General features: G+C 44.6%; 1 protein-coding gene across 8 annotated transcripts in view; it reads left to right on the plus strand.

The window, feature by feature from the left end:
• Window positions 1–27,022, plus strand: part of CALD1 (caldesmon 1) — a 669,061-nt gene that overhangs the window by 282,789 nt on the left and 359,250 nt on the right. For 6 of the 8 annotated variants that reach the window (XM_069628357.1, XM_069628356.1, XM_069628358.1 and 3 more), the window contains one exon: window positions 1,165–1,273. The exons of the other annotated variants lie outside the window; for them this stretch is intronic. The gene's annotated coding sequence lies outside the window, so the exon portion shown is untranslated. The remainder of the gene's footprint in view (window positions 1–1,164; window positions 1,274–27,022) is intronic. 8 annotated transcript variants of the gene reach the window in all.

Genomic DNA, 27,022 nt, shown 5'->3' on the forward strand with positions numbered 1-27,022 from the left:
CGGTGACAACCAGCCGGTAGCACCAGCGGGTTACCGCCGACCACATAATGTGGCCCATTCACTTTGTCTCCGTGTGCCTCAAATTGCAAATATGTATAAAGTAAAAATGTAAGGAAAATAAATGACTGACTAGTATGCCTTGTAGCATTGTCCCAATTACATGTTCCGGCACCCACATCGCCATCACATCCAGGTGTGTGTCATCTGGACTCAACATCTTTCACATGCTGCTGTAATAACATATGTCCTGTGTAAGTGCACTGTTGCTCATTGTGGCAATGTTGGCGCTATATCAGATATCTTAATATGCCCACTGGTTGTAGGTATTGAATTTATTGCACATTAATTGTTCAAATGGGCACCATTATAGGCACCCAGCACTGTTAATCAACCCCCTCTACTCACTCCATATATTCCTAGGAGTGTAGTGCCCTTTTGAGTTTGGGCTATTGGGTGGAGCTTTTGCGTCACCTCTAAGCCGAAACTATTGGATTCGAGTACAGCTAAAGGGAAATGGCATATGAGGAGGGACACAAAGTTTGTAGGTGTTGTTTGGTTATTTGCTCACCTACTGACTGCCCAGGGCCATGCTAATCCCCATGGCCATTCCCACCCAGTTCATGCCCCTCCTGCCCAAAACACCTCCTAATGGGAATATTGTGAGCTCACTTTATTCATGCTTTACCATCAAGCTTTTCACTCGAAGTGCCTGCCATTGTTTTTTCAAAGTAGTCTTCTGAGAATTAATGACTTAATTGGAGTTGCAAACGATCTACTGCTGTGATAACAATGTCTTAATCAGGTCAGCCTGCAGCCACACGTTTTATAAGCACTGTGTGTGTCCTTCATTGAAGTCCTGTTGAAAACAAGCAAAGGCAAAGCCAATTGATTTGACCTATGTATACGTATTGGGCATTTGCCATTCACTGCTATTAGATATCCAAGTAGTTGCATCACTTTGCACCGGCTACCATCAATGGCCAGTTAACAGCAATACACGAGTGCCTGGCAAATGCCTTTCATATGCCTGCATAAAAGCCCAAACTGTTGGCACTGCCAATGCTTGTTCTGAAATACTAGAGACAGACCAAGAAATGTCCTTTCATGTAGGCAGCGAAACGATTGTGCCAAGTAAGCATTTTTTCGACCTCCCTTCTCTTCCAGAATAATCTCCTAAATCGCCTGGAACCGTCCTTCCATATTGATACCGCGGCACCAGGCAGCTGTTACTCTTGATCGAGTCGGCCAGGCTCGTGCATCGGATTGCTTTGACGTGAGTATGATTACAGCGATTGCCTTTGGTTTGCTTGGCAGGGGCAGCTGCAGTATCCACAGTGAGCCTGCTTGGCCTGGATTCTTTGGAGAGCCACCAGCCCACTGCTCCCCACAGCACGCTTCCCCTCACGGTTATTCATATTTGGAATGGGCCGTATATTAGCAAGCGTGCTGTGGAGGAACACATATGTCTCGTAATCACCCATATCAGATTGGGATTAGCGGCTGGTTCCTGATAAAACAGAGAATGCTCATTCTTCGTATATTTTCTGCTTTATAACTTAAGCTCGTGGCAGGATCAGATGTGCAGTTGGACAGCATCAATGGAAGGTTTTACACTGGCAACAATGGCACTTTTAGAATGCTGGTATTGGGAACGAAACCTTTATTAATTTTGGCCCATCCCCTTCTAAAAGCAACTCATAGCACGTGCCATTCAAATAAGGATTCTAGGGTGCAGCATTGAGGGCCCATTGCTCCTTGATTTCCTTTCCTATGCTGTGGGTATGCCAGATTTCTTTGAAGAGTCACTGATGAGAGAGGTAGGAGAGAGGAAGTAACCTAATTGGACATTAAGATATTTTGAGACATGGAGCACAAAGGTTGTCATAACATGTTGGCAACATGCCTAAATATAAAGGGGCAACATTGAATGTACATGAACGAGACTCATATAAGGAGGGGACCTAATGGCACATTACACTTGAATCCTGTTATACGGAAGTCTTCGATAACGTGAGTCATAGTATGGATGTGGCACAAATACCACTGGTGCTAATCACCAGTTATCATCAGTGGTAAACTAACACCCCTTAAAAAAGAGAAAAGAAACAGCTTCCTGTGTTTATATCTGCTCAACTGTGTTATCGCCAGTGATAAATGCATCTTCACTGCTAATCACCCCTGGAGACAAAAATACTGCATTTAATTGAGAGTACAATCAGGCCCTTAAAAGATTTAATTATGGGACATCCCAGGAAGATTGACATAAAAAGTATTTTCTTCCCCCATTTTGTATCTCCATTGCTTCATACGCCCATTCAACATATCCTAATGCTACTCTTGTCAACATCAGAATTATAGGAATCAAACACATTTCAGCACATCAAAATACCTCTGTCTAATTCAGAAAGAAGCTACTTACATTAACTTGCTGGGCGCATACTGTATGGGTCTCAATACAGACCCTGAACTGTATGTTTTTCCTGGGCACCTAAAAACATTCCACAATCGAACGTATTAGGATTGTAAAATTAAATAAATATATATATATATATATATATATATATATATATATATATATATATATATGTATATTTATTTATTCAATACAGCAAAATCAATGGCTGAACATCTTTTGGAATCAATGTACCTGTGTTAATTCATTGTGTATACTGTATAATCCCCAATTTCTTAGCTATTTATAAAAAACACTCAAACATATATTTCAATTTATTACAAATATCCTGCCCTGTTCGCGAAATGGAGGAAACATTTACACAATTATTTATAAATGTGTGTATCCTAATAGTCAAGCTTTTTGGCCCTTCGTGGATTGTCAGAGTGCTTAAGTAGTGTTTTTAAATGTTTTCATTTTAATCCTGACTTAGGTTTCATTCTAAAATGGTGACAAGTGTATCTCTTAAATCCTTGTTTAATTTGGTGTTCAGTATGAAACCAGTAGACAAAGGACTTTGGTGCTTTTATCACACTATGTGTTCTCTGCATGCTGCGGAGGAACACATATGTCTCGTAATCACCCATATCAGATTGGGATTAGCGGCTGGTTCCTGATAAAACAGAGAATGCTCATTCTTCGTATATTTTCTGCTTTATAACTTAAGCTCGTGGCAGGATCAGATGTGCAGTTTGACAGCATCAATGGAAGGTTTTACACTGGCAACAATGGCACTTTTAGAATGCTGGTATTGGGAACGAAACCTTTATTAATTTTGGCCCATCCCCTTCTAAAAGCAACTCATAGCACGTGCCATTCAAATAAGGATTCTAGGGTGCAGCATTGAGGGCCCATTGCTCCTTGATTTCCTTTTCTATGCTGTGGGTATGCCAGATTTCTTTGAAGAGTCACTGATGAGAGAGGTAGGAGAGAGGAAGTAACCTAATTGGACATTAAGATATTTTGAGACATGGAGCACAAAGGTTGCCATAACATGTTGGCAACATGCCTAAATATAAACGGGCAACATTGAATGTACATGAACGAGACTCATATAAGGAGGGGACCTAATGGCACATTACACTTGAATCCTGTTATACGGAAGTCTTCGATAACGTGAGTCATAGTATGGATGTGGCACAAATACCACTGGTGCTAATCACCAGTTATCATTAGTGGTAAACTAACACCCCTTAAAAAAGAGAAAAGAAACAGCTTCCTGTGTTTATATCTGCTCAACTGTGTTATCGCCAGTGATAAATGCATCTTCACTGCTAATCACCCCTGGAGACAAAAATACTGCATTTAATTGAGAGTACAATCAGGCCCTCAAAAGATTTAATTATGGGACATCCCAGGAAGATTGACATAAAAAGTATTTTCTTCCCCCATTTTGTATCTCCATTGCTTCATACGCCCATTGAACATATCCTAATGCTACTCTTGTCAACATCAGAATTATAGGAATCAAACACATTTCAGCACATCAAAATACCTCTGTCTAATTCAGAAAGAAGCTACTTACATTAACTTGCTGGGCACATACTGTATGGGTCTCAATACAGACCCTGAACTGTATGTTTTTCCTGGGCACCTAAAAACATTCCACAATCGAACGTATTAGGATTGTAAAATTTTATATATATATATACATATATATATATATATATATATATATATATATATATATATATATATATATATATATATATATATATATATTTATTTATTCAATACAGCAAAATCAATGGCTGAACATCTCTTGGAATCAATGTACCTGTGTTAATTCATTGTGTATACTGTATAATCCCCAATTTCTTAGCTATTTATAAAAAACACTCATACATATATTTCAATTTATTACAAATATCCTGCCCTGTTCGCAAAATGGAGGAAACATTTACACAATTATTTATAAATGTGTGTATCCTAATAGTCAAGCTTTTTGGCCCTTCGTGGATTGTCAGAGTGCTTCAGTAGTGTTTTTAAATGTTTTCATTTTAATCCTGACTTAGGTTTCATTCTAAAATGGTGACAAGTGTATCTCTTAAATCCTTGTTTAATTTGGTGTTCAGTATGAAACCAGTAGACAAAGGACTTTGGTGCTGTTATCACACTATGTGTTCTCTGCATGCTGCACTCTTCTTGTACCTATGAACCTATTTTGATCAGGCTCGGACTGGCGGCATCGGCCATCGGCCACTGGCCGATAACCTTTGAGGACCTGGGGGGCCGGTTTTCATGAGGCCACCCCAGGGCCGTTTTTTTTCCCGTAAAAAAATGTTTACATTCTGCAGCAGGCTGCCAGGCAGGCAGGCAGTAGTGACTCATGTGATGTGGCCGAGTCGGGCCCAAGCTGGACCATTTTTTTTTCCTCTATTAATTACATTGTGTTGATTGCTATATCAATCGAGCCTCCCTGATGTGACAGTGCCGTCACCACTCACCGTGGCGGCCTGGCGCGGGCCGGGGCTGAAGGCGCGCAGCTCGCCTAAGAGGTTAGGGGCTGTGCGCTGGCGCCGGCCGGGCGCTGGAGAAGGAAACTGACACACACTCTCTCTCTGAGGGGATGCGGGGGCGGCCGGGTTACTTTGTTTAATTTCATCCAAGTTCCACTTCCAGATGCCGCCAGTGCCAGGCCAGCCCTGGCTTAGCCCATGGGGAGCCTGGAGGCGGTACTGCTGACGACGACGGTGACCTGACTGACCTGGAGAGAGAGCGGGACTCGGAAATTGCAAATTGCATTTGCAGTGCAGGTGAGAAGATGCATATCATATGCATGAGATGAGCAGCAGCATGCATGAATGCATCAAGGGCCGGCCACCGCCAGCGCCAGCCAGGCCGGCGGCGGCGCAGCAGGCCACCCCTGTGCCCATGTCGTGTGGCCCGCGGGCCTCCCCGTGCTCCTTTGATGTGGGGAAGTTCACAGACAAGTTCCTTTCAACTTTGCAGGAACTAACAACAACTAAATTGTTGTTGCCCTCAATGCCCTGCAAAGTTGAAAGAACTTGTGTTGTGCGCCTGGCCTGGGGGGTGGGCGCTGGCTGCCTGGGGCCGACACTCCGTGCCATTGGACACGTGACGTAACTCTCTCTTCTCTCTGAGTCTCTCTGAAAGAGAATATAGGACCACTCCCCCCCTCTGTTGGGCATTACACCCACCCACGACCGTCGACCACCACCGCGCCGGCCACCGCAGTGCACCCTGCCTGACCCACCAGCCTGATCCCTGAGCCCCCACAGCAGCAGGCAGAGTACGAGGAGAGTCCGCCGTCGCACACAAGTTGCAGCAGTGAGCCGCTTTCCTCTGAATGATTTCTGTGTCCGCTTTTTTCCACTGTGACTCAGGACGGAGGCATAGAGTGACTGCCGTCTACCTGGAACCCCAACGGCAGGTAGGCGGGATCATGTAACCTCCTTGTGTCTTTAATTGTGAATATGTTTAATGTAAATATGTATAAGAACAGACAGCAGTACAATTTATTGTCTAAATTACATATCCCTCTCACATCCTGGTTTCTGTGATAGGCAGGCAGGCAACTCATGAACAAATTGCTCCTTTTAATAAATGATTCCTGTGAAGCACCCACTGCCCTTCATGCTGGGTCAATGAAATATTAAATATACATTTTAAAAAAATGCCTATTATAGATTGTGCAAAGCCTGCCGGCTTAGGTAAGGGTCCGAGGAGAGGAAATTATTATGATGGCTATATGTCGAGCCAAGGCTCTGCAACCTTTGTTTGCCATGCCAGATGTTTTGACATACAGCTCCCATTTGCATTTGTTAATGGTGAAGGATCATGGGAGATCATGTAGTCCAACATATCTGGAGAGCCGCGTGTGTTGCAGACCCATGACCTAGGCACTCTGTTGCATAGATCCTCTCAACTTTCTGGCAACACCCTGTGGTAGTTGGCAACCCCTTAGCCTGATGTAAGTGTGCAAGCGAGATGGCCGAGGAAAGCGATATTGTTGCTGATGATTTCATGCTACAAAGCGTGCAATGCAGAGGAATTAATCTTGCATATATTCTATTGATAAAAAATATATTATTTGAGCAAGTTTCATCTGGTTTGGCACAAAGAGAAAAAGGACTTTCCCCGCTTGATGTTATTTTAGGGTCTTGCAAAGCGCTTCTCTTCAGTTAACTCTCCTTCGATGCACTTTGACAAGGAAGTGTAAGAAGCACTGGGTTGAAAGATGTTTTGGTGGTTCTCAAGGTGAAACGTCTGCCCTATTAGTCCCTATTCAGTCATCCTGGTGGTGGAAAGCTTGGAAGGCAGTGTTGCGGAGTCAAAGGTCAACATTACTCAAGAAGTCGGAAGTACTATGAGGCCTTTTTCCAAGTTGCACTGCCGCTGTGGCCTGCTTGCAAATCTCGTTGGTTTTAGTTCATAGTTTTGCATGGAGCTTGGTATGCTTCAAATACACGATGTCTCCCCTTGTGCACGCGTTCCCTGTTACCCCATGCATTTCATTAGTCGCGTGCAGAGGCGTTGCTAGAGGGAGGCTAAAGGGGCTATAGTCCCGGGTCTTTTGGTTGTAGCCCCGGATAGAAGCTCAGGTGCTACAACCAAAATGCTAGCTAGCCCCGAGTCCCACCAGTCCCGACATTAGCTTAGCCCCTGATCTTTTCCAGACCTAGCAACACCCCTGGTCGCGTGCACAGGCATATATCGGGTATAGTCATGGCATTGGCAAAGTAGGGGAATGATTCAGCAGCGGCAGTAATGCGATGTACCTCGTTCCTGCACGCCATCTGCTATGGCTTGATTTCTTGTTACAGCATGTTCTCAGGAAAGAAAAAATATGTTTTGCCACCCATTTTTTAGCAACCTATTATGTTGCTCAGAGTAAATAATGTCCTATGAGTGCGCTCTCTTTCCCTATTTTTGCCAACCTCTGAAGCCTGAAAAGTAGATGACCGCAGGGAGCAGTAACTGAAAGGAACATCTTCTATTACATTTACAGAAGGCTAAATTTGCACCAGACGTGCAGATGAACTTAACTGGTCTGCAGTTAAATCTCAGTTACCAGTTTAATGGAATCCACACTACAGAATAATTGCTCATTTTATTATAGCCAATATGATAGCTCACTGGGTTGAGTGCTGGCTGCTGCAATGTGTGTGTGATCTGCAGGTTGCAAGTTTGAACCATCTCAGCCTTTCATCCTTCTGAGGTCGATAAATGAGTACCAACACAGGTTGGGTGATATTGTATGCATATTTGTTCTATAAAAAAGGGCTTAAGCGTAAGTGCTATACAATAACATATTATCATTTGGCCTTGGACGTATGTTTGCATTCACAGTAATTTTACAATATGGATCTTTACACACAGATATTAATGGTACATATGGTGATCCATTCTTGTATGAAATGAATATCACATTAGTGAAATCATAACCATATTTTTCGTAGTGTACTTGGGAACAATGTAATTTGATGCCTCTTCCTGTTTTGTCAAGGGGTGAAAGGTCGTGTTCATGCCACTCCTGCACCTCGGAGCTGTGGACCCTGTCACAGAACTGTATGCAAAGTTATGTTATTTTATGAGTTGTGTTGTAATGTAAGAGACACATGAACCCTCCATAAGTAGCATTTTCTGTAAAGTCATGAATTGACGTGATTCATGGATGATGCTTTGAGGGAAACATTTTTGAGGCGCAGGGTGGCCACTTTTTTGAGGAGAGGGGTGGGCCACTTTTATTTGGTTGTCCGGGCCTATTTCTTGTCCCAGTCCGACCCTGATTTTGATCCCACAAACCCACCCTTTATTGGCATGATGGACCTCACCTGGCTCCCACAGCATGCTCAAAAATTCCTTTTCGGCTACTTTCAAATTCACATTATTCAATGTGTTCATGTAAATGGGGTTTGTAGAAACATAGCGTTGAGTACACGACACAGGAAATCACTGATTTATTCTTGCTTGACCTTGTACTTTTTCTTTTTTTAGCTTGTGTGCAGTCCTGGCGAAGTGCAAATTGTTAATATGTTATAATAAAAAAAACAATGTCTTCAAAATGCACCAGTTGTCATGCATCTGTACATTGATTACAATTAATTAATAGAATCTCAAAGTAATCATTGGTTAGAACATTTGTGTTTACCCATTACCTGTTGTTTGCATCTTTCCGGCCTTTTACGTGGAATGCAGCAAATCCCTTCATGGATTAAATTCAGTTGTAAAGCACAGAAAGTGCACACACCACTTCTACAATTCTTCTTTTATTCAATTGAAAAGGTTATGGGCCTGCTTTAAAATGTGTTTCCCTATCAAAACGCCTTTTGCATATCAGGCTCTACAGGGTTATTTTCTTTACGCTCCAGAGTTGATAACACATTCTTATTATATATGATGTGATTTTTTATTCGTAGCGCCCCCATAAACAAGTGTTTCAGGGCACTACAGGGCAAGGGATGGGTACATGGGAGGACCAAAACAACAATTTTACTAGGCCCAGTGACATTGAGAATGTGCAAGTGCAGGGGAGAGGGAAGGGGTAAAATGCAAGGGGCAGGGCAGTGAAGAGTGCTGAACACGTGATTAAAACAACAACAGGTAGTGCGCCCAGAAATTTAGCAAAGACAACAGGTGTAATACGTGCAGGTAAGGGGACTGCAGGGTTGCAGATAAGGACCAAGTGCAAGGGTTGCCAGGGGGCAGTGCGGGTATGCAGCTGGGTGGGCAGGGATCTGGGCCTGAATTCAGAGGGTGGCCAGGTGCCCAGTGCAGAGACTGACAGTGATCAGCAGGGGAGAGGAAGAGGAGGCAGAAGCAAAGGGGAAGGCCTTGAGGTGCTTCCGGAATTGAAGATGGTTCTCCTCAAGTTTCAGGGAGGCAGGGAGAAAGGCTGTTCCGAATGAAGGCCCCAGCCAAAGAAAGAAATCTACCACCAACTCGTTGCTTAGAGAAGCGACTGACCCTGAGGGAACCAGTACTTTGTCTATAGAATGTGTTGGTAAAATGCTTATACGTGTAATAGAGAGGGGCACTACCCTTCTCCTTGCCAGGTTCAATGCTGTGTAAAGCTTTGATAAACCTCCATTGTTTCAGTAATATTGGTAATTGCAGTCAGTTAATTCTACAGCACTCATATTTGGCTATCCCTGAAATCACGCAGCATTAGGATTCTGAACAAGACAAATCTAGCCGGATATTTGATACCCGTTCACGTGCCTTCAGTGTTGGGCAACACAAACAGTGGGAATTTCGAATTCAAATGTAGAAGCATTTCTCTGATCTCTGTTTTGCAAAAAAAGTCTGTATGCCCATTATAGATGTCCATACAGGAAAATAATGAATTACATTCACCTGGCTAGCTCATCCACCTGTGTCTGCCCATTATTTTTATTCTTTTATTTTATTGTTCAAAGCGCTGACCGAGCTCGAGAGCAGCAGATTGATGTACAGAATATGGACAGGCAGCGTTTGGGCTGGCGTCTTTTAACAGTAGCGCAGTACTGTGAGTTGTGGTCTGTGTGTTGTCCATGCCTCCACTGGGATTAGCCCATATCTGATCTGTTTCCATTATCTGCATCTTGCATGACCTGCGAAGGAAGTCACATAGAGTAACAGACCCCAATACTTAAAACATGTCAAAAAATGACAAATAATGAATGAAGGACATTTTAGTGGACACTTCTTCCACGGTGATCAATTTCCATACAAATTTCCAAATCCTTGACAAGCGAAGTCCCACATCTTAACTCAAGTTCTTGTTTAATCCTCTTGTCCTCAATTATCGTTTTAGGAGGATAGCTCAGGGGCAAAGTGCTCGCCTTGGAAGCAAGACGACACAGAGCACCACAGCTTAAATCCCCGGGTCCGCGCTTAGAAACCTCTGGGTATTAAGCGTGTTATAAATAACCTATCATATCATATGCACAAGGATGTCACTGCAAAAACTTCCTTTTTGAAATGTATGAATCCAGTGTTGAGAAATGTCTCCAGGGGATAAACTCTGCGGATAGCAACCTGCTCTGAACATATCTATTGGCGCATATCTCAGTGTCTGCATAGTAATCCTATGCCACGACGGCCTCTGGCCCAGTTGTCGCTGCCTGAAGAGTGTGTCAGGGCTGGTAATGCAGAAGCTTTGTAATGACGCAAGTGCAATTAGCGCTAAGGAAATAATTGCCCTTTTCAAATAACATATTCCTTTAAATGCACTTTTGCACCCGGTTAATGTTTGCCCTTGTTGTAGCGGTTTGCTCTAATGCAAACATGCATTTAAACAATATGTTTTCCCACTAGGGCAATGATACCCCTAAAACTTCCATCTCTCATAGTGGCAATATTTCACACCTAGGCTGTTTTTTGTGTTTTGGTGCACAACATGTGAGTAGTTGGAAGTTACAAATGCAGCTGTTAGTACTTTTACCGCTGTTAGTTCATTTTCTCTGCTGGTAATGCCGTGATGCCTATGATAATGACAATGGTACATTCCGACAGACTGGTTATTGCCTTGGAACAGTAATTTACCATTACTTACTCACTTTTGTAATGTTAGAAGGACAAACAATATTCAATTTCTGAACTCACATGCTCTTCCTGTCTCCTTTTGTTTGCAATGTCTGCTTCTTCTTTTGCTTTTTTTGCATAGATTTGATTGCTTTTCAATCTTTGGTAGGCTAAGCATGTAGCCGTGTTGGAACGCGCTCCTCGCCACTATTTGCTGATTGTTCCATGAGCAAATGACATTTATAAAAAAATAGTTGAGCAAAGACGTAATTTACTCCAGTCTGCTCTAGGTACATGAACTCATTTGTACATTTGAAGATGTTCTTGTCACAGCGCTTCCTCATTGCTCCGAGGCATGGCATTCCAGCTTAGGCCCGGTATCCAGCACGCAACTCTACCAGACAGCAGCAAGAATGGATGAATGCACCGTAAAAGGCACAATGTCGGCAATGTACTGCCACAGGCCCCTTCCGCTGAGAGTCTGCACTGCCACTCGAGAAGGGCTCCGCATATAGAATGGACCTGCAACAAGCAGTTTCCTAGGTTTCAATGCTAGACTTACCCTAGCACATTGGGATTCAACCTTTTCTGTACCGAGCCCCCTTTCCTTGAGTACAAATATTGTTTCTGCCCCCCCACAAGCTATTACTGCTCATATCTTCTAATAAAAGCAGTCAAAGAGTCTTGCGCCCCGACTGGACATCCTTTGGGCCCAGCCCCATAGTTTGAAGTCCACTACTCAAACACCATCTTCGTACATCAGACACAAACCGGCAATGGAGCTTTTCGAGTGCCATGACAATGTTGATTGGGGCCACAAGTTCCCAGTATGCCAGAGGTACTGGAATTACTCCAAGCCAAACTCAATTACGAAGTAGACGAAGTGCAAGGCAAAGTTCACCTTTATTATCATCCAAATAAAGCAAGGACAGCATACAAGCATCATCTCTCACATCATACATCATCACAATTTTACAAATCGTATCAGGAATGGGGATTGGTTAAGAGATGTGGCTACATATGGATCATATAAGAGATACACTGTAAATTGGGTAAATGATATCTGGTGGCTCCTCCTGAGACAATCCCAATATTGATAAAAGTACAAATACATCACTTTTAAGAAAATTAATGGGCTGGCACACTACATTGGTGGGCGGCATGACACTAAGGGATTCAATTGGTTGGCTTCTTGCTAAACAACCTTGGACATTTTGACAGGTCATCAAGATATGCGTCAGATGGGTGGTAGGGGGAGCGAGGCCCGTGAACTGTCTTCTATTCATTAAAGACATGGCCATCCCTCATTCCTTAGACCATGAGCTCAGGCAATCTCTATTCTCTTGACCTGAGGTCTGTGTGTGCTTTTAGGGAGTACCACAGGTGTACTATCTTCTACTGGCAACTAATGAGTAGCCAGTGGTGTCCAATTACAAGCCACATGCTAGAGGATTGTGTATGAAGTGGATTTCCCTCCTATTTCTTGAAATTGTAGCTATTACTAATGCATGTGCCATGCTTTCTGTTGCCTCTAGGGACACTCTTGAGTTATTCTCCATTGGATCCTTTTGGCTCACTGCGCCGTTGCCTTCAGCTCACAAAGGTCGGTAGTGCTCTTATAAGCTTGAATTAATTGGGAAGTACCCTATGTACTGGGCATCATTATCTCGAGCCTTTAATCTGCTGTTCACACCCAACCCATCTCCTTCTAACCTTGGTGCTAACTGCCAACTACTGCTTGAGCCCTGCATGGTTTCTGTATTTCTGCAGATTCAGCCTTTTGGGTTGGCTGACAGCCTCAAAGCTTTTGCCTATTTGAGAACATGCTGCAGCGTCCATTTTAGGGAAGATGGGAGATCGAATACTTGTAACATTTGGTCCCTTAATTCTTGGTGTCCATAACATAAGTGGGGTACAAAAAGGATTTTTTTTGCAAGGCTCATTACCGTGTCAAAAATGCATATGTGCACTCCCTGAATGCAAACACACTCTAGTCCAAAACATTTGAAGAGCAGCCGCCGGTTGCAGTCCCCTGCCCTAGAGAGCCGAATGCATGAACCTGTCCAAGGCCCATGATCCGAGTCCTTCCTATAAGCAAAGCGAGGGCATGAACATGGTCGTTTTAGCAAGATGATGGGAAGAGCCCAGAACCATGTGCATGTAAGTTAAAAAGAAGCCTGGGATGTGAATACCTATTAAGCCTTCGATCCCTATGTTTTTAAGAAAACAAACAGACACATTTGCAATGTAAGAACAAAAACCACAAAGCTACAGCGGCAGCTTGGCTTCATCTAAGCAGGATGGACTCAAAAATATGACCTTTCAAAAAATAAATTATAAAACAAATAACCCTGTTGTGAACAAGGCCTTCAATCAACAAAGCACAGATGACCACTGTTAGATCTCCTTCATGGAAGGTCAAGCTGCAGGAAATGGGAAATCGGTCATTTAGAAACACTTGTGTACAGTAGGGTGACCAGATTAAAAAAAAATAAACCCAGGACGGCCAATAAACATAAAAGTAGGACTAACGTAAATACAAATAAAACTGTATTTACGTTAGTCCTACTCTTCCATGTTGCTGGCCTTTTGCGGGGGAGGGGGAGCTGCTCGGGGTGGGGGGGGGTGTGCTCACAAGCACACTCCTCTCATTGGTGGAGATAAGCCAGGGAGGGGAAGGGGGAGGAAATGAGGGCGTGAAATGCTTTTCAAGGACCCATTCATGCTGTTAATTGTTGCGCCGAGAGGGTCCCGGCAAAAACTGGGGTCGTGGGCGCCCACTGTTTGCAAACCCCAGATGGGGTTTACAAAATGAAAAAAACCTCGGGACCCAGGGACAGAGGGTGAGTTCCCCGTACTGTCCCGGGAAAACTCGGACGTCTGGTCACCCTAGTGTACAGGCGTGTTATAAATGACTGTATCTTATTGGGCGAACACAAAGCACCCTTGTTTTCCCCCTTTTTTGGACAGTGCTTGCAAGCGTTTTCCCAAAAACACTCCCAAGGCCTCAGGATAAAGACATATATAACCACATTTTATTCAAACCTCTCCACGACTGTACATAACCCGCGATGTGATACATGCACACAATGTCGAACCAGCATTTCTTTGTGCATCAACTAGGACAGACACCCGGGAATATGCATGGCCGTCACTAGAGCAATATCCATAGGGTCACAGACACACCCGTACATGAACGTGTGCCTCTTCGGCACAAACCATAGACGATATGAAGGTGACGCCATTAAACGGAAAGTTAAAAACACAGAGGGACCGGCCATGTGTATTTAAGATAATGAAATAGGTTGTGGCACCAGAACCGGGTTCAAACAGAGAAAGGGGCGTCTATCTCTCATGAACCCAGGTTTCATAATTCCTTCAACCCGCAGGCAGTCATATTCACTTCTGTATAGGCGCGCTATAAATAAAATGTCATATCATATCAAAAGGAAGCCAGGGCACACCACCAAAATGGAGCCGGCCACATCTTATTTTTGATCCAATAAAAATGTGTCACTAGAAATTCTTTCCCCACCCAATAATAATTCACATTTATATAGTACTACAAACCCTCAGGCATCTGAGCGCTGCTTATTATTACCCATGGTGTGTGGTGCCCATTTATCAATCTCAGAAGGATAAAGGCTGAGTTTGGCCCTGCCGGGATTCAAACCTGTGTCAGCAGACTCTGCACAGATGTCAAAGCGAGCGCTCTACTCGCTGTGCTATCTGACCTTGCACCCCAATTTACTTGAGATGCTGTTGCTCCTTCCTAAAAGGTTTGGATGGATGGATTATGGATGGATGGATGGACGTGTATGCCCAGGCATAGGTCCTGTACCTGCTGGGCCTAGAGACCCAAGTTACTCCTCACGTGTTTGGCGATTCTTGTGGTCTTGTGCAGAAGGGATAGGACCTAGCAGTTGGTGCTGGCCAGCACCTTCTGTGGTAGGACCAAGCCTGATTTGCATATGGTCTTTTCCCTTTTGTAATGGCATGGCAAGTGAAGAACGATGGTTCTGGAGGGTTGCCCAAAGCAATGCCAGAGTTTAAGAGTAATTCTAATCCTACCAGCCATCACCTCTTTTGTTTTGCTGTGGACGCGCAGACACCCCGAGTGGGACGGGTGTGCGCAGAAATAGGTCCTGTGCCTGCTGGGCGTAGAGACCCAAGCTACTCCTCACTAATGAGGCCCAACTAGGCCGAAACATGTTTGGGGATGCTTGTGGTCTTGTGCAGAAGGTATGTGGCCTAGCAGTTCGGGCTGGCCTGTCCCTTTTGAGGTGGGACCAAGCTTGATTTTCATACGGTCTTTACCCTTTTCTAATAGCTTGCCAGGCAAAAAACGATGGTCTGGAGGGTCAGCCAGAGCAATGCCAGTGGTTAAGATTAATTCTAAACCTACCAGCCACCACCTCTTTTGTTTTTCTGGATGGATGGATTGGTGGATGAAGGGGTGGATGTATGGATGGATGGAAGGACAGATGAAGGGATGGATGAATAGATGGATGGAAGGATGGAGGGGCAGCCTGGACAAACAAACAAAGGTATGGACGGATGGTGGATGGATGGATGGATGGATGGATGGATGGATGGATGGATGGATGGATGGACCGATTGATGGTTAGATGAAGGGATGGATGGACAGCTGAAGGGATGTATAGATGGGTGAATAGATGAATGGAAGGATGGCTAAACAGCCGGACAAACAAACTAACAAAGGTATGGATGGATGGATGGATGGATGGATGGATGGATGGATGGATGGATGGATGGATGGATGGATGGACCGATCGATGGTCAGATGAAGGGATGGATGGATGGACAGATGAAGGGATGTGTAGATGGGTGAATAGATGAATGGAAGGATGGCCAAACAGCCAGACACACAAACTAACAAACGTTTGGATGGATGGATGGATGGATGGATGGATGGATGGATGGATGGATGGACAGATGAAGGGATGAGTGGATGGGTTGATTCACGAATTTATGTGTGACAATCGTACGCAATGAGAATGATGCTGGTCCATGAAGAGAAGCTATGTGATCTCCAACATAAGCTTGCAGTCTGGCCTTTAGATTGGAGTGGCAAGTTATGTTTTGGAATATTTATAAGTAAGCTTTTTTTTAAAAATCTGCACGTCATAAAATGTGTTGCTCATTGAAAGGAAATTGAAAAATGTTATTTGATTGAACAAAGAATGAATTTTTACCAGACGATGAAAACAACCCTTCACTGCACCCCACAGTTTCCCATCTATGCAAAGTGCATGAAGCAGCGCAGACCACTCCACTATGCTTCTTTCTCCCCACTGGTGCATTTTGAATACATCACTGGTCCTCATCATGGATCTGAAGCCTTACGCCAAAATGTCGGTAGTTCAGTGCATGCAACACTGTACACACCAATAGGTGCCGTAATGACAGCATGCCAGTGGCGGGCAAAGCAAGGGAAATCGTGATGTATACCTAACGCACAGTCATAGCAAGTCCCCACAATGTGGCCCTCAATTTGTTCATTTATAGATAATCAAGCACTAATATATTCTGATGATGATAAAAACATTCATAATGCAGGCTTTGAATGTGAGACCAAAAGCAACACTCTCAGCACCGTTATGCGCCCGGCCGCAGTGTTGCTCGGACCACAGGTTAAAACATATCAATACCACAATACATTTAGTTTAACCCCTTAAGTGCCAAGGACAAGTACACTCGTCCTTTTTGCATAGACTTGCATGATAGCCTGGCAGTAGCATTGCTGATTAGATGGCTCACTGGGACACGCGTCTTGCAGGCATGGAGTGTCAACAGACTAGCTGCTATTATATGTGCTACAAGCAATGAAAGTATCAAATGCCATTGCATGCTGCAAGTGATTGGATTGAAAAGCCAATATAACGATGGTGTGACTAACAAAACAAATCACAGATGTACAGACAAGTAGATATTTTCTCAGAGAGCTTCACAGTTTGGATCAAAGCATCATCTTTATGCATTTTACAAATATTTGATGAAAACGTCTTGTTTCAAAAAAAGATCTTTCCTATCTATACCAGCAACTGTGATGTTAGTATCAAAGTGATGTGAAAACAACATGACATCCTATCTTTTGTCATGACTGAGGCAAACCAGATCACTTTAAAGTCTAAGTGCTCGCACTTACACTCGCTCCAGGATATATTTAATAACCATTTATTTACAATTCCAAAGAATCACATTATTTGACCAGTGAATGATAACCCACACTCTGCGGACTATGTTTTTAAAATTTTTATTTAGCATCATAGCTTGACAGTGGTTAGATGACCCTTCTCAGCTATAAAGCTATAATATGATATTGGAATGCGAGATGTGTCATCGTAAACAATGGATAAAGTAGCAGAGGGCTTTTAATGGCTGACATAAACCCTCTGTACCAGCATTCCAATGGCACGCCTCTGTCCCACCCTGTTTGCTGTAATTACAATATTGCAAGCACAAAGGAGGGCATGTCGTATCAATCCCATAGTCTTGCTTTTTCTGACTCCTGTCCTGGTTGCTACACACTCTTTCCTAGTTATTGGTACTTACCCAATGCTTGGGTGGGTAATCTATGTGGAGGGACTATAATGACTTCCATAGACCTTGTAGCATCACGTTAATCCTATATTAACAACATAAACACAGAGTCCCCTTAGGTTTGAATTGTGTGATTGGAATTTCAATATTTCAAGGTTGTCCACTCCACGAAAGAGGAGGTGGTGGCAGAGCATGTTGTTGTCTCCGGAGGACAGCTCAGGGGCAACATATCATCTTCGAAGCAAGACAACACGGAGCAACACAGGTTCGATCCCTGATCCGCGCTTAGAAATATAACCAATTACAATTACAAAGCTTTACAATATCTGGTTCAAGCCCCCGTACCGCCATTTTGCTAGTTCTCCTTGACCTCGCCTTATTTGACAAGAGTTGGTGGTAGTATTGATGCTTGAACATAAGGGCATATATAACTGAAGGGTAAGCTCATGAACAAGTGGAAGGATTTAGGAGCTAATAATACTTGAAACAAGTGGGAAGGCGTCCTGCCACTTCCTTTAGGACCGTTTACCTATATCTTTTGGTAAAGGCTAAATTCTTTCGCATGCTAGGTATGGCAGTGGCTTTGTTATTTGGCTAACTGTCATAGGTGTTCTAAAAAGATGAGCAAGAAAAGCCCTTAGAGTGCATCATAGCATGCTTTTATTATGTTGCTAGTGCTAGTAGGTGCACAACATATTTTATGCATTAGAATTTTTCAAGAAATAATGCTATTTCATAATATACATCTTAAATCAAAATACATTCATCTTGATTTGAGAAATGTATTAGAAAAGAAAGAGTGAGTAATAAACATAATTGTGACAAACGTTCAGCAAATACAAAAATCTAACACATGTAGTACACAGAGTCACCATCAATAATGTTTTTTTGTGTCTTGAGTGAATGATATATGCAAGACAGCATGGTGTCTGTGAGCTCTAAAAGAAACAGGGACCTAGTCGTTGGTCAACGTCAGGAATCAGATCAGGTAATGGAACGGGGTTGTGGGAATAGAGCCCTCAAGGTTATGTAAACCCATGACGTTTCGGCAATGAGCCTTCTTCTTGGGCCTCGACTTGGTCTCCCCTGTGTGTAGAAGAGAGGGAGAAAGTAAAAAAGGGTTTTGAGTAAAAATGGGGGGCAAACTTTCTATAGAGTTCATCTAAACAGAGGGATGAGTCTAGTGCTAGTCTGACCTGCATGCATTAAAAACTAGTTGGGACCAAATGGGGGTACAACAATAAAGTTGTCCTATCGCTTGCTGACACTTAAATACTAACCTGGACGAAGGTCCGGGGTTTTAAATTGATATACTTATATATGCCCTTATGTTCAAGCATCAATACTACCACCAACTCTTATCAACATAAGGGCATAGCATCCTTGTTTCTTAGAAAAGGTGTCATGGTCAGCACAAAAGCATGCGGCATCGTGTAGTGGATCCAAAACCAGGTCCGGATCATCATGATACAGTGATATGGATCCTCTCCAGAAAAGAGAGTCCACGAGAAGTCTAGCTGTGATAGGGATCTGGTCCTGGAGTTGGCCTCTTTGACCTGGCATAATTAGGCAGTAAAATCAAGTTATAATGCTGCATAATTAGGTAGACTATTGAAATGATTCTTCCGATTGAGCTCCTTTCTGAGCTAATTACATATCGCAAATGGGCGCAATTATACTCCCACCTAAACTTTTGCGAAGACACAGCTCCTTTTAAGTAGAAGGTGCAGACATCTGTTCTGCAAGCTTGTGGTAGCATGCCAGTTTCCTGATCTGCACCTCCTCCTGCACTCACCTCGCTGTAATTACACAGTACCTACTTATTGCGCAGGAGGGAGACCTGGAAGAGCGCGCCGGGGCAAGAACGCCTCCCTTTGTGTTTCTCTTAATTTACCAATTTCAGCAACACTGTGTGTCCCTTTTCATTGAAAGGATCACATTCTTAGTAATTAGAGAATCTTCTGCCAAAGTCTTCATTCTGTTTGACAATGTGAACTTGGGCCATAATTGTGAAGACAACTACATTTATACTGTACTTTTGGATAGAGATGAATTGATGAGTCCTGGAAGGAGACGGGAAGGCAATTGTGAAACTGCATGCCACAGCAGGACTGGCTTTGCCTCAAGGGTTTGAGAAGCTAGAAGCAGAGATACTAAAAAAGGTAACTTCTGGACAGGGCAACGTTGCATAACCAGCGGATGTTCACTATTACTTGCTTGGTTTGTGACTCGTGAAACACGGGGGCAGAGTCATATTTTGTTCACCATCATTGTTTCCGTCAGATTTCACACTTTCTGTAAAATAACCGACCTAGGAGAAAAAGGTGTTGGCCAAGTAAATCATATTCCTTAATCGGTGAAAGTGAGTGGGGTTCCAGTTTTGGGGTGCCAGCACCCTTCCTTTAGACTGCATTAGGGACAATGCTTCTACATAGCTGGATGTGGTGTTGGCCTGCAGGGAAATACCTTTCCCTATTCTGAATTTCAGCAAGGGTAGCTCCACATTTCATAATCCACATTTTAGCAAAGGTTTGAATGTTAACTAGGGCCAAGGGTGTGAGACTCATGTGTGATACTTTTCCCTATTACATTTCCCTACAGGCCTCGGGATTTACTTTCCACGGCATAGCTTATCAGATGCCAATCCCCAAGCCTTTGCATCCTCTGGCACGCTGTGCCCCAACACATTTATGGCCTTTTTAGGGACACCCTTTATTTCACCCATTAAGCCTCTTCTACACTAGCCTCTTCCACATCCACTTCTTCACTTACTCCTTCTTGTTTTTACTTTGTTTTCATCTTTACATCATCAAGGTGGCATTAGCGATGGTTAAGGTTAGCTGCAAGGGGAGGGTTGGGGTCAAGGCAAGGGGAAGAGGAGATCATGTGGGTTAGAATAGAAGGGTGGGTTATAGGGGTCTCCTCCTATACCAGTAAATGTGATATCATGGGAAGTGGAACAAAGAAGTTAAGGTATGAAGAGGTAAACGTGACAAAGTGAATGTGTGGTGAAGTGATTGCAGAAGAAGTAAAAACATACATCCCCAAGAAAATGTTGCCCCCAGTTGTCAAGACTCGTGGTCACGTCGGCATGTTGGGACCCCGCGTATCCTGGGATTGCAATCAGCTGCAACAGTGTGTGATGTGTGTGCTGCTTAGACTGTCCATGAGAACAGAATGGAGCTTATACATGTTTTGGTCATTACTGTGTGGATATCCCTCTCCCAGTTGAGTATTCATCGGGTCACATCTCCCATTGCCTTCCACGTATAGCCAGTGTGCTTTAAGGAAGCCGAACAAGCAAAATCACAAATGTCTACACACATTGTAGAAAAGGAGGCTCCAGGGAAGAAAGGGAGATCAAAGGAAAGCACATACACACTCTACAAGAACTGTGCACTGCACAGATCTCATACGTGGATCAATGATTTAGACATGCAGATTAATGTGTCCACTGGCAGAAGTAGGATTTAATACCAGGCGGGTGATTGGCTCCTGCTGGGGCACCAGACAATACCAAGCCTCAACTTCCTGGGTGGCAGGAGGGTGCAGCGCCATCCGAAGGGGAAATTGGGGGGAGGGGCAGGGACTTCCCTTGGCATCTCATCCTGTTCCACCACCGAGCATGACTGGTAGGGAGTATATGAAGCTAGGCTGGGCATATTGGCATATTTGTCAGTAGATGCAAGATATGAGCCTTCGATAAGAGTTGATAAACGGAGCACATGCTACCTTTAATCAGGCTTCAGAGATTATGGCGATCAGAGTGGCAACAAGCATTCAGAGGTGGTGACTGGGCAGGATGGGCAAACCTTCTGAATGGGCAGAAATGCAGGATTAGGGATGGCCAGTAAAGCCAAGGGAAAGACTTCAGAATATGATTGTCCAGAACGAGCACCAAGTACACAAGGAAAAGGCAGTGCAGTCAACGTGCCTTCTGCATAGAACGCGTAATCGATAAGAGCGCGACTGGCGAGCTAGAGCGCGAGGAGTCAAAGCACTGCTTTGGCATGCAGTCAAGAGTCAGTTCATCCTGAGTGTGAATAATGGAAGCACTGAAAAGGTGGCAGTGGTGGGATGGCAAACCAATTGGCAAAGCATACCCTCAAATGTGTTGCCCTTCTGGGGAAGAGTCGCCGGAGGGTCAATACGGGAATTTTCATGAAGATGGGCGGCTGAAAGGACTCTGGGTAAAGGATTGTCAGGATCTGTCAGGATCTGTCTGGCCCAGTAAAAATGTCTTTCACACATTTCTGCTTCAGGAAATGGGATAGAATTTGGGGTCTTTCTTTAAATACAGTGCTCTTCCGTGTCCTCTACCCACCCCTAAAAGCTTTTGCTAGACACCACTTACTCCTTATTTCTCCCTGTTCTTCAGCTGAGCCTTCAAACTGGTCATACATTTAATCTTTGTGTACATGCAGACAAATCCCAAAATGAAGCTGAGCTCAATGGGCATGAATCGGATTGGTAGACAGCAAACTGCCAATAGAAAAGCATTATTGGACAAGGAGCGTGTGATGGATCTTTGGAGAGACTGTTTAGGAAGATGGATTTCCTTGGGTTCTATGTCATTTCATCATCAGGCCTTTCAAAGCCTGCAATTTAAACGTGTTTGACAGTTCTTCGAATTTATTTGGGGGGTCCCCCCAATCGCCCCCTCCTGCACCTATTTTTACCTCTACCCAACACCCCCAACCACTTATTTGCCCTTTCCCACCCCCCAAATAAATGTGATGAACTGTGAAACACGTTTAAACTGCAGGCTTTGAAATGCCTGACGATGAAAGAACGTCGTACCTTTCTTTGGGGTCGGTTGCCTGATGGAATATGCAGCGTCCATGGGTCCCTTTGGTGGGTGCTTATGCTGACTGCTGGATCTTGTACTGCGATTGGTCCCGACCACTCCAGGCTACCTCTCCTTCCTTTCGCTGCAGTGCACAGTCCACCACTAGGGACCTGATAGTGCTTCTGCCCCAAGAAAGGTGCTCTTTCTCTATCCACTGCAAAAGAACACCTCGAGCCACCAGATGCACGCCCTCCGCCTGCAGTGGCATAGTGCCCACTGGAGCTGTCGACCCGCAGCCAGTATCCTTCGGCACCCAAGCAAACCCTGACATGCCCAAGCACAGCACATCGCCATTCAACCTGCGCAGCATCTTGCACTCCGGCTGTGAATGTATCAAGTGCAGTCAAGTTACAGGGAAGCAGACCAAGTGATGTCATCTTCTGATGACCACTGTACTTTACTTAAAACGGGCCAGATCGCCCAAAGTTTTCAAGGCCCACATGCCGCCCCAGCCCAGGCCCTCACATCATGTCCCACATTCAATGGATCATGGTAAATTGAATACACCCCCATATCGTGTTTTAATGTTAGAGGTGTACCACATATCTTGTTTACTATTTGGAAAAACAGTAACTAGTTTGTCAACGTTTCGCCTAAGCTATATGAGAAGTTACGTTGCTTTTTTGTTTTTTGTGTTCTATCCTTGTTAAACTCACTTTACAAAGTACTTAAAGCACTCTTTTTTGGATTTGTGTTTGAATGTTTCCTTGTCTTCTTTTCATTTTCATGATCACATATTTATTGCAAGCCGCTAAGATGGCATAATTCCCTCCTTTGAACACACAAGGACATGATTTTCCCTGAGTGGGTCCCTGCTTCCATCATACTTACTCAATCCTACTTGTCGGTAGGCTTGCGTTCTCGCCTACTCTCTCTCACCCCCGCCACCCTCTACCAGCCCCCTGGCCCTATCTCTCTCTTCCTCTCTGAATGGGCTGACTTTGCCTCCTCCCTCTCATCCTCCTCTTCCAAACTCCTCCTCCGTGGTGACTTCAATATCCACCTCGTCTCCCTTGAATCATCCACATCACAGTTCCATTCACTCTGTGACTCACTCCCTCCCACCATTCTTCCTTTCAGACTAACCCACTCAGCCAGACACACTCTGAAGGCCCTAATTTCTGGAGAAATCCCTATCTCTAATCCGGTCACCACCCACCTCTCCTGGTCTGACCACTCTCTCCTTTGCTCCCGCTGGGGCACCTTGGCCCTTTATCCAAGTCCTGCCCAGTACTGCCAGCCTCTTTTTCTGTCATCCGACCGATGAAGCGGGTAACAAACCCTGCTTTTGCTTCCACCTTCATCCCCCTCGCACCCCTGCCTCTGACTCTGCCAGAATCTGTCCTTGCTAATCTGCACCTCTCCATCTCCAACACCCTTGACAACCTTGCCCCGTCATGAGGATCCACCTAAAACCCTCCTCCAAGAACAATAATTGGTATGACTTTGATCTAGCATCTCTGAAATGCAACTGCTGAGTTGCTGAATGGAAGTGGCAGAACATGGGTTTACCCTCTAGAAAACTGGCATGCTGTCTGCTCCAAAGATAATAACATTTCTTTATTCACTCCAAGAAGTGGGCCCACATCCAAGCTCTTATCTCTGGAGCCACTAACAACACAGCTGAGCTTTTCAAAATCTGCAAGGAACTCACCAATCCAGCTGCAATCTCCACCTCTCTCCTTCCTTCCCAGGTTCACTGCACCACTTTGGCCTCCCATTTCACATCCAAAACTCAGAACATCTTGTCCTCACTCTTCTCCGCACCCAATATCCACTCGCATGCCGGCTCCCCTGCCTCCCTCGGCTCCCCACCTTCTACCCACCTCAGTCTCCTCTATCTTGCCCATAGCACAGGACAAGATCTCTAAAGTTGTCTGCTCTATGAAGGTCTCCTCCGAACAGGTGCTCCCTTGTCTTCTAAAACCATTAAGGACAACATCTCCTCTCTTGCCCGGCTCTCACTGATTTCTGCAAACACTCCTTCACCACTGGCTCTTACCCTCTATCCCGTAAAGCACTGCCTTGTGCACCCTCTCTTAAAAAAACTGTCTGCTGACCCCTCCTGCCTGGCTCACTATCGCCCTATCTCCACTACCCCTTCCTGGGTAACCTCTTCGAGAAGCTGGTCCCAATTGACACTCCACGCTGAATTTGTTAGTTGCCTCCATGACCCTCAATCTGGATTCAGGGCATCCAGAGGCACGGAAACTGCTCTCCCGAGCACCCGTGCTTGCAAACCTCGACTCTAACTCTCCTGCTGTTCTCATTCTCCTTGATCTCTCCTCTTCCTTTGACATGGTCAACCATTCTATCCCCATAAAACGACTCTGTGATAACCTCAGCATCACTGACCAGGCACTGGATTGGCTGACCTCTTTCATCACTAACCACCCTTCCCAGTTGCAACCGGGCCCTTTCTCCTCCACCACCACATTTTCTACCTGTGGCGTCTCCAGGGCTCCATCCTATCGCCATAGCTCTTAAATATCTATCTCACTCCTCTGGCTCACCTGATCTCCTCCTTCTCTCTTCATTTCCAGTGCTATGCTGATGACACACAGTTTTCCTTCAAACTCCTGTCTAGTACTTCCTTTTCCTCCTGCCTCGTCCCTGATTGTCAGCCATTCCGGCATGGTGTGCAGCTAACAATCTCTGTCTTAATGCCAATAAGACGGAGATCCTTCTCATCGGGACTCCTACACCCTGCTTTCCTCCTACCTCTGGCCACCCCTCTGGGCCCTGTACCCCGACCAACTTGTGAGGCTAAAAACCTCAGCGTCACCCTTGACTCTGCTCTCTCCTTCACCCCCACTACCAAGAAGGCCCACTTTCAGCTCCACCTCCTAAGAAACATTCTCCCTTTCCTCACCTTCCCCCAGATGCTCAATGTCTCTGGAGCTCTGGTCCTCTCCTGGCTAGACTACTGCAACAGCCTCTTTCTCAATCTCCCTCTTTCCTCCCTCGACCCCTCCAGATAATCCACAATAGGGCTCCAAGACTTATCCTTGTCCTCAAGCCCAGGGACTGTATCTCTCCAGGCCTAAAATCTCTTCCCTGGCTCCCGATGGCTGTGAAGATCAAATTCAACACCTTCTGCATCATCCACAAGGCTTTCTGGGGCCTGGTACCATTCTATCTCCAGGTTTCCCTCCCTAAGTACTCCCCTGCTACATCCCTCCGTTCCTCTAACTCCAACTCTTTGATTGTCAAATGTTTCTCCAAGCAGAGAGTGGGGAGTTTCGCTCCTCGGCTGGTGCCTCCCTTTGGAACAGCCACCCTGCCCCTCTCAGACTTGAGCCGCACCTCCTTAAGTTCCTGAAACTGCACCAAACTCTGCTTTTCTCTACCTCTTTCCCTTCCCTGTTAATCACACCAATGCTGCCGAGACTGGTGGCCTGGTCCTTATTAATCTTACTGGATATCAGGCTCTCTAGCCAATTGATGCCAGCACCTCCTCCCAATGCATTGCCCCAGCGGGCCCCTGCTTGGCGGCTCTACATCCACCCTTGGGAGTTGCCCCCACTAGCACTTAGTCTAAGGCCTCCACCTTGGCTCCACCTGGCACTTCCCTTCTGGGCCCCCCATCAGCACTTGTCCATTCCCCCCACCCATCCCTATCTCCTACACTTCATCTCTGCACTTGCACGTCCGAATACCACAAGGCCTACTAGGACCTGTTAGGGATTTTATCAGAGGGCTCTTACATGATTTGGTGGTATTTTAGTACTGTGGTAAAACATAGAGGTAAAATAGTGGTAACATGGTGGCACAGTGTGTTTATGGTGATGCCTTATTATAATGTGACAAAACTCTCCCTGAAACTTGTGTTAACTGTAAGCGCAAGCTAGCAGACTTTGCACTTGCAGGGACAAGACAGCACTAACTGTCATTCCAGTCACTTATTTAAGAAACTGGACTACCATCTTTGACATATTGTTTACAATACTCTTCATTATGATCAATGATTCACCAGCCACACATGCATCATACATTGTTTAGCGTGCTAGCTGGTTTCTAAACTTTACCTCCCACTTCATCACATGTGGTAAAATATTTTACTGCTTTTGATACACCGGGCGCTTCCCTGTGATTTCCTCTCTTTGTCAGTGAGTACATAAAGGCAGATAAAATGCAACTCCACTGAAAGTAATGTCATGTACTACAGAATTCAGTTTACTGCTCCCACTGAAAATAATCCACTATCTTTCCCTACAGACCATGACTGTATTTTTACTGTTTTGCCAATGTCTTTTCTCTCCCCTGTTTCCTCCCCATTTAGCCTTTTGGTGCTTTGAAACACAATTCTGATGTATAAGCGCCAAACAAATGCTCACTAAAATAGCAAACAATGTACCAGTGGCACCGACTGCTCATGTCTTGCATGAAATTGACCAAAAAGTGGATGCGATTCATGGACGATCAGCTCCACTATGAAAAGTCCTCTTCATATTGCTGCAGCCTTATATGCAGTGTAACCCCTGGGCCTTGCAATGCAAGTCCAATTGGGAATGCAAATGCAGGGATCATTTCCCTTATAGGCCTTCATGCCTTGTCAATATCCATGTAGTGAAACTCATTGATCGTATCGTCTAGACATTGCGTTGCAGGGGAGAACACATTGGCCTTATTGCAGCACATCAATAAGGTCACTGCAAACATCTGGATCTAGATTTTAGACTCTTTGT

This window comes from Ambystoma mexicanum, chromosome 12 (assembly GCF_040938575.1).
Source record: "Ambystoma mexicanum isolate Mex_15411 chromosome 12, UKY_AmexF1_1, whole genome shotgun sequence".
Classification (NCBI taxonomy): Eukaryota; Metazoa; Chordata; class Amphibia; order Caudata; family Ambystomatidae; genus Ambystoma; species Ambystoma mexicanum.